The sequence below is a fragment of the Chiloscyllium punctatum genome, chromosome 36, assembly GCF_047496795.1.
Source record: "Chiloscyllium punctatum isolate Juve2018m chromosome 36, sChiPun1.3, whole genome shotgun sequence".
NCBI classification, from domain to species: domain Eukaryota; kingdom Metazoa; phylum Chordata; class Chondrichthyes; order Orectolobiformes; family Hemiscylliidae; genus Chiloscyllium; species Chiloscyllium punctatum.
The window spans coordinates 62,059,232-62,067,037 of NC_092774.1; the positions used below are offsets into that span (position 1 = coordinate 62,059,232).

General features: G+C 47.1%; 1 non-coding gene across 1 annotated transcript; it reads left to right on the forward strand.

The window, feature by feature from the left end:
- Nucleotides 1–5,214: 5,214 nt before the first annotated feature.
- On the forward strand, nt 5,215–5,288 carry trnan-guu (transfer RNA asparagine (anticodon GUU)). Its single transcript has one exon. It is a non-coding gene; the product is annotated as a tRNA-Asn (tRNA).
- The last annotated feature ends 2,518 nt before the right edge of the window (nt 5,289–7,806 follow it).

The following is a 7,806-nucleotide window of genomic DNA, read 5'->3' on the forward strand; positions in this document are numbered from 1 at the left end:
ATCTCCAGTTTGCTTCCGGTTCCTCGGGCTAGTGTGGCCAGAAACCGGGAGATAATGGACTTGAACGTGTGGTTGGGGAACTGGTGCAGGAAGCAAGGTTTCTAGTTCTTGGATCACTGGGGTATATCTTATGGTAACCATAAATTCTACAAGAGAGATGGCTTGCACCTTAATACAACAGGGATCGGCATTCTGGCAGGCAGGTTTTCTGCTGCAACACCGCTACATTTAAACTAAGTAGCGGGGGGGAGGGGACAAGCTGGATGTTTAAAAAGGAAATTGAAGGGGTAGGTAGAACAAGAGAAGTCAAGAAAGACAACTGTATCAAGGAGGCAGAAAACTGGAAAAGGCATCATGCTGTAAAGTTGAGTGAAATAAGGGTTGAGGGGAAGGGTGAGAGCAGTAACAAATTAAAAATTCTATATATGAATGCACGAAGCATTAGACACAAGGTGGATGAGCTTGAGGCTCTTTTGGAAATTGGCAGATACGATATTGTGGGGATAACTGAGACGTGGCTTCATGGGGACAGGGCCTGGGAAATGAATATTCAAGGATACACGTGTTATCGTAAGGATAGACTGACGGGCAGAGGGGGTGGGGTGGCCTTGTTGGTAAGGGAGGATATTCAGTCCCTTGCGCGGGCGGACCTAGAGTCAGGGGATGTAGAGTCAGTGTGGATAGAGCTTCGAAACACTAAGGGTAAAAAGACCCTCATGGGAGTCATCTACAGGCCCCCAAACAGTAGTCTGGATTTTGGAGGTAAGTTGAATCAGGAGCTGAAATTGGCTTGTCGCAAAGATGTTACTACAGTTGTTATGGGGGATTTTAACATGCAGGTAGACTGGGTGAATCAGAATGGTATCGGGCCTCAAGAAAGAGACTTTGTGGAGTGCCTCAGAGATGGATTTTTAGAGCAGCTGGTGCTGGAGCCGACCAGGGATAAGGCGATTCTGGATCTGGTATTGTGTAACGAACCAGAATTGGTCAGTGACCTCGAAGTGAAGGAGCCATTGGGAAGTAGTGATCATAATACAATAAGCTTCAATCTGCAATTTGAGAGGGAGTGGGTACAATCTGAAGTGACAATATTTCAGTTGAATAAAGGGAAATATGGAGCTATGAGGGAGCAACTGGCCAAAGTTCAATGGTTTAATACCTTAACAGGGAAGACCGTGGAGGAACAATGGCGGATATTTCTGTGTATAATGCAGAAGATGCAGGATCAGTTCATTCCTAAAAGGAAGAAAGATCCCAGGAGGAGACATGGGCGGCCGTGGCTGACAAGGGAAGTAAAGAAACATATAAGGTTAAAAGAGAAAAAGTATAACTTAGCGAAGATAAGCGGGAAAACGGAGGACTGGGAAGCTTTTAAAGAACAACAGAGGATTAGTAAGAAGGAAATACGCAGAGAAAAAATGAGGTACGAAGGTAAACTGGCCAAGAATATAAAGGAGGATAGTAAAAGCTTTTTTAGGTATGTCCAAGGCAAAAAAATGGTTAGGACAAAAATTGGGCCCTTGAAGACAGAAGCAGGGGAATATATTACTGGGAACGAAGAAATGGCAGAGGAATTAAATGGGTACTTCAGATCTGTGTTCACTGGGGAAGACACAAGCAATCTCCCTGAGGTAACAGTGGCTGAAGGACCTGAACTTAAGGGAATTTCTATTTGCCAGGATTTGGTGTTGGAGAGACTGTTAGGTCTGAAGGTTGATAAGTCTCCGGGACCTGATGGCCTGCATCCCAGGGTACTGAAGGAGGTGGCTCGGGAAATTGTGGATGCGCTGGTGATTATTTTCCAGAGTTCAATAGAATCGGGGTTGGTTCCTGAGGATTGGAGGGCGGCTAATGTTGTGCCACTTTTTAAGAAGGGTGGGCGGGAGAAAGCAGGAAATTATAGACCAGTTAGTCTGACCTCAGTGGTGGGAAAGATGCTGGAGTCTATTATAAAGGATGAAATTACGGCACATCTGGATAATAGTAACAGGATAGGACAGAGTCAGCATGGATTTATGAAGGGGAAATCATGCTTGACTAATCTTCTTGAATTTTTTGAGGATGTAACTCGGAAGATGGACGAGGGAGATCCAGTGGATGTAGTGTACCTGGACTTTCAGAAAGCTTTTGATAAAGTCCCACACAAGAGGTTAGTGAGTAAAATTAGGGCGCACGGGATTGGGGGCAAAGTACTAGATTGGATAGAGAATTGGTTGGCTAATAGGAAACAAAGGGTAGTGATTAACGGCTCCATTTCGAAATGGCAGGCAGTGACCAGTGGGGTACCGCAGGGATCCGTGCTGGGACCGCAGCTTTTTACAATATATGTAAATGATATAGAAGATGGTATCAGCAATAACATTAGCAAATTTGCTGATGACACAAAGCTAGGTGGTAGGGTGAAATGTGATGAGGATGTTAGGGGATTACAGGGTGACCTGGACAAGTTAGGTGAGTGGGCAGATGCATGGCAGATGCAGTTTAATGTGGATAAATGTCTGGTTATCCACTTTGGTGGCAAGAACAGGAAGGCAGATTACTACCTCAATGGTATCAAATTAGGTAAAGGGGCTGTTCAGAGAGATCTGGGTGTTCTTGTCCACCAGTCAATGAAGGCAAGCATGCAGGTACAGCAGGTCGTGAAGAAGGCTAATAGCATGCTGGCCTTCATAACAAGAGGGATTGAGTATAGAAGCAAAGAGGTGCTTCTGCAGCTGTACAGGGCCCTGGTGAGACCACACCTGGAGTACTGTGTACAGTTCTGGTCTCCAAATTTGAGGAAAGACATTCTGGCTATTGAGGGAGTGCAGCGTAGGTTCACGAGGTCAATTCCTGGAATGGCAGGATTGCCTTACACGGAAAGACTGAAGCGACTGGGCTTGTATACCCTTGAGTTTAGAAGACTGAGAGGGGATCCGATTGAAACGTATAGGCTTGTGAAAGGACTGGACACTCTGGCAGGAGGGAACATATTTCCGTTGATGGGGGAGTGCCGAACTAGAGGACACAACTTAAAAATACGGGGTAGACCATTTAGGACAGAGATGAGGAGAAACTACTTCACCCAGAGAGTGGTGGCTCTGTGGAATGCTCTGCCCCAGAGGGCAGTGGAGGCCCAGTCTCTGGATTCTTTTAAGAAAGAATTGGATAGAGCTCTGAAAGATAGTGGAGTCAAGGGGTATGGAGATAAGGCTGGAACAGGATACTGATTGGGAATGATCAGCCATGATCATTATGAATGGCGGTGCAGGCTCGAAGGGCAGAATGGCCTACTCCTGCATCTATTGTCTATTGTCTATTGTCTATTGTTCAATGACCCCACTTCTAAACTCAATTCCTCTTCGTAATATATCACTTGCCTCGGTCATTGCCTGCTGCATCTGCCCGACAACTGGCATTGACTGGTGTGGAGGGACTCTGAGACCCCTTAGTACATCCATACATCATTCCTGATGAAGGGCTTGTGCCCGAAACGTTCCCTGTCCTGCTCCTCAGATGCTGCCTGACCTGTTGTGCTTTTCCAGTGCCACATTTTTCGACTTTCACCTCCAGTCCTCACTTTCTCCACATTTCAATATGTCACCATTTCAACAATGCACTGCTTTTTTTTAAACAGCAAAGGCTCTAACTTCACATTGCAGCACTGCACTTGCCATGTGTTTGCCAATTGAGACACAGACCTGGACCAACTTCGGGAAGAGGCAAAACACTGAGTTCTGAACAAAAACCGTAGCACACTCAAAACGTCGGCTCTGTTTACCTTTCCACTGATGCTACTCTACCCGTTGGCTTTCTGCAGTATTCGCTGTGTTTGTTCTACACAAATGCTGCTTTCCATTAAAGAACTGTAATCCCTGTCCTCTGGTAACTGACCCTAGTCAGTGGCAATAGGTTCTTCTGATCATTAAGGTAAAAACGATGACTGCAGATGCTGAAAACCAAATACTGGATTAGTGGTGCTGGAAGAGCACAGCAGTTCAGGCAGCATCCAACGAGCAGCGAAATCGACGTTTCGGGCAAAAGCCCTTCATCAGGAATAAAGGCAGTGAGCCTGAAGCATGGAGAGATAAGCTAGAGGAGGGTGGGGGTGGGGAGAGAGTAGCATAGAGTACAATGGGTGAGTGGGGGAGGAGATGAAGGTGACAGGTCAAGAAGGAGAGGGTGGAGTGGATAGGTGGAAAAGAAGATAGGCAGGTCAGACAAGTCAAGGAGACAGTAACTGAGCTGGAAGTTTGAAACTAGGCAAATGTGGCTATGGTACCGAGTTTGTTTCACAACATGGTTGAAGAGCTTCAGAGCAGAGGAAATGACCTGGGAGTTGCAGTGGGAGAGGGACTCCCTGAGATTCTTGTAGAGAGAGGAGGAAAACTTCTTCAAGGCAGGCATCCTTGCAAGAGGATTCGCAGTTGGGGTAAAATCAACATGGTAAAAACAATGACTGCAGATGCTGAAAACCAAATACTGGATTAGTGGTGCTGGAAGAGCACAGCAGTTCAGGCAGCATCCAACGAGCAGCGAAAACACCACGTCTTCTCCCATCATTGACAAGAACCCCTGGAAATCTCCAGTTAACCATCTTTGCTCCAAAGAGAACATTCCCAAACTTGGGAATGTCTCCACAAAATGGAAATTGCTCATCCCTGGACATGATGCAAATGTTACAATGGGGAAGAGGTTTTGGCAAAATATCGTCAGTTAGCAGGTGGAAAAATGTTCAGGAAGTAAAACACAAATCCTAGTCTCCAGCTTTGTGAATCTTTAGAAACTCTTTGGGAAGTGGAATTAGAGGAGAATGAAGGATGAACTGTCCGACTGAGCAGAGACAGTCCAGACACCGTCCCTTTGTTTAAGAGGCTGATTGACTCTGATATTCTCGGGACATGAACTGACCCGAGACATTGAAGGAATTCTCTGCACATCAGGAATTCAAACCCCTTCTCGGCTCGGGGCCAATGAGGAAATTCGGGTAGAGGCAAAACACTGAAAGGCTCGGAGGGCGACGGTCCCAGTGTAGGAGAGCTCGTTCCTCGTGACATGGATGTGCCTGCAGATGGTGGGATCAGGCTGTTCCCATGTCTCCATACTGAATGTCCAAGGCTTTGTTATGGAAAAGTAACACTGATAGAAGACAATGGCAATTTTGGGCGGGGCGGGTTGAATTATGAATTGAATAGTAGCGTCCTCAAAGACACTGTGCGGCTGGAACTCCGACCTGTCTCTGTGGCGCAATTGGTCAGCGCGTTCGGCTGTTAACCGAAAGGTTGGTGGTTCGAAACCACCCAGGGACGGAGTGCTTCTTATTCTCGCTCGTACCGCTTTCTTGGCTGCGAAAGTGCACGTTTTTAATGGTGTCAGGAAAATGTTTCCCAAACGGAAATCTTTTCCACTGAGGAAGCACAAACAGGTTTCTGAATTGATTGAATTTCTAACGTGAAGGACTGCGGGTGCTGAGAATGCGAGACAGAAGGCGAAACTGCTGGAAAAACTCAGCAGGTTTGGCTGAACCTGGATGAGGGAAAAAAGAATTCTGAAATGTTGTCTCTGATTCTCTTTTCACGGATGCTGCCTGACCTGCTGAATTGCTCCTGCAATTTATGTTCTTGTTTTTAACTGACCGTCCATTTCATCTTTTGGGATGAAACATCCAGACTCGCCATTTGCAGATATTTAACCCTTTTGAAACCTGTGAAGTGATTGGATTCAAACAAACTCTGCAATGAATCACTCTTTCTCAGCTCCACAGGCAGAGAGACCTGGGAAATGAAGCTGTCAGTGTGGTTCTGTATTGATGGGCCGAGTGGTGAATGCGATGGACATGAAATCCATTGCGGTTTCCCCACGCAGGTGTGAACCCTGCCGACTACAGTTGAGAACTGTCGTCAAAAAGAAAGAGAGATTGCTCCACGGTTTTTTAAAAATGCAAATCAGTGGAGCGGTTGAAGTATTTCAATCACATTGGGACTGGTCGGGAATCTGCAACCCACTGCCTGTCAGGGTGTAACAAGCAGATACCCACAGAGCTGCTTTTGAGGCGATGAGCCAAGTATTTGGAAATGAGACTCGAACAGTGAGGGGCGTGAAGTCATGATCGGAATGAAGCAGGCACCTGAGGACAAAGGTGTTTTATTTGCCAGTGAAAGATACTGCTTCACAAAGTTGACCCTGTGGAAGGGAATCAGTGACGGTGATTATCTTTGGTTGTTCACATTGTGAATGTTCCCATTGCTGCGCATGTCCGTGTTAACGTCAGAACTCTGCAGCATGGCGGCGTCAGGAACGCACAGTGCCAAGACGCAATGGATGACGCTTCTGACTCCACCTACCTGTTTGAAATGCAGCTCACAGCTTCTTCACACACCCCAATTAATCTTTCTCATTGTGCTGAAGCCGGCATACGGTTTGAATTCCCGATCTGCAGGAACAAGACTCCTTTCACTGTCTCGCGTCAGTCAGTGTCCCTGAGAACATCAGAGTCAAGTCACAGCGCTGTCAGAGGAGGGGAAGCTGAAATAGCCCCTCACGCTGCTCACCGGCACATTGCTCTTTCCCCAACACACCGCCCCAACCACTGCGGCTCTTGGGAGTGGAAAGCGAACAAACACCAAAACCCAGTCTCAGCTTTGTAAATCTTCAGGAAATAAGAAAACGGTACATCCCTTCGGATCTTCCATCCTGGGCTGACAGCGTTGATTTTAAATGGCTGTCCAGTCAGTGCTGATTCGTTTTGGCTGAAAAAATCTTCCTTCTCTCATCCCAGCGTTTCTTGCCACAGAGAACTGTGTGGCAGAGTTCATGTATATATTTCCTTGTATGGTATTTTGTAAATAACATTCGTTTGCTGGTTGTTTGTATCGGGTATTTCAGGTTCATTAGCCGCTGTTTCAGTCTGTTGGTAGGTTTGTGGGCTGCCATGATGCTGAGAGGGTTGAGTTGTCTGGACATCATTTCCCAGATGTCTTTAATGTAAAGTAATGTGGCTAGGGCCTCTGCAGACGTTGTGTCTGCTTGTGTAAGTTTGTTGATGTGTAATTGGCACACTGAGTTTATTGGGTAGGCAAAAGTGAGGACTGCAGATGCTGTAAACCAGAGTTTAGATCAGAGTGGTGCTGGAAAAGCACAGCAGGTCAGATAGCTTCCGAGGAGCAGGAAAATCGACGTTTCGGGCAAAAGCCCTTCATCAGGAATAAAGGCATGACGCCTCCAGGGTAGAAAGATAAATTGGAGGGTGCTGGGCCGAAGGTATCAAATAGTACAGTAGGTGAATGGCGGAGGGGACGGAAGTGACAGGTCAGAGAGGAGGGTGGAGCGGGTCGGTGGGAAGAGAGATTGGCGGGTCGGACAGGTCATGAGGACAGCGCTGAGTTGGAAGGTTGGAACTGAGGTCAGGTGGGAGGAGGGGAAATGAGGAAACTGGCGAAGTCCGCATTGATGGCCTGTGGTTGAATTTATCTGAGGCGGAAGGTAAGACGTTCATCCTCCAGGCATCGGGTGGGGAGGGAGTGGTGATGGAGGAGGCCCAGGACCTGCATGTCCTCGGCAGACTGGGAGGGGTTTTGAAATGTTGTTCCAGAGGGCGATGGGGTTGATTGGTGCGGGTGTCCTGAAGATGTTCCTTCAAGCGTTGTGACTTGACTCTGCGAGGAGTCTCTAGTCTCCCCAATGTAGATGAGACCGCATCGGGAGCAATTGATACAAGAAATGACATTGATGGATGCACAGGTGAAAGCCTTCGAACAACCGTGGCCCGGATTCGATTTCCGGGCAGGAAAGAAATTTTCAGTCGAGCTGTCAGCGTCGAGGCGCATC